The sequence below is a fragment of the Haliaeetus leucocephalus genome, unplaced genomic scaffold (assembly GCF_000737465.1).
Source record: "Haliaeetus leucocephalus isolate CR32 unplaced genomic scaffold, Haliaeetus_leucocephalus-4.0 Scaffold646, whole genome shotgun sequence".
Classification (NCBI taxonomy): Eukaryota; Metazoa; Chordata; class Aves; order Accipitriformes; family Accipitridae; genus Haliaeetus; species Haliaeetus leucocephalus.
This window is the reverse complement of record NW_010973082.1, coordinates 801,065-802,063: the sequence shown is the minus strand read 5'-3', so window position 1 is coordinate 802,063 and position 999 is coordinate 801,065.

The window sequence follows — 999 nt, the reverse complement described above, 5'->3', positions numbered from 1 at the left end:
CGTCGGGTGCTGCCCGGCCGCGGAGCCGCGGCTCCCAGCGCCGCCGCCGGGATGCCCGGGGCTGGGGGGATGGAAGTCGGCACCGGGGAGATAAATATGTTAAAATCCCCTAAATCAGGCACAGCAGTGCGCGGCCGGGAGCGGGACAAACCCCAGCGTGGTCGTCCCATCACGGCTAGTTTGAAATAACTGTCTGAATCGAGGATTAAAAAAAGAAAAAAACCCAACCAAAACCCAAATAAATTCGAGGCACCGCGCCGGCCCCGGGGACCGACAGGGCGAGAAGGGCCCGGGCAGCGGGGCCGCTCCGGCCGGCGCTACCCTCCATGCCGCCCCGGGCAGGCAGCGGGGCAGAGAAGGGACCCTGCTCGGCTCCCCGGCCTGCAGCGCTCGGGCCGGACCCGGGCTGGGGTTTGCCGGCGGCTGCGGCAGCAAACGGGCACGCCCCGGGGGCCCAGCCCGGCAGGAGAAGGGCACCCGGGCATGGGCTGCAGCCTCCCCGCTGGGGCTGCGGCGTCGCACCCCTGGGTTTTTTTTTCGTCTCCCCTTTTTTTAAAAAAAGCAAAACCACCCCCCCCCCTCAAAAAAAGCCAAAAAACCCCAACGGTTTTAATATTTGCAATTACTTGTGCGCTTTGGGCCGGGGAGGAGAGGCGCAGCCCGAATCAACAGGCGTTTGCTGCGGAGCTTGCGGCGCGGCTCGGCTGGAGCCGGGGGCGCGGGTCGGTCTCTGCCACCCCCCAAGGTGCCGATAAACCCGGCCGCTTTTGGGACGGAAAAAAAAAAAAAATAATGGGAAAGTAACAACCAACACACACACAGACCCCCCCCGAGAGCGCGGCCGGGCGCTGCTGCAGGTCCCGTTTCCCAGGCGCTCCCCTCCCATTCCTCAGCCGCTGCTTTCGGGGAGGGAAACGCTCGTCGCACCCCCTAAAACCTCCGAGCCGGTCCCAGGGCGAGGAAACCGCCCCCCCCCCGAGGAGCGGGGCAGGGGGCTGG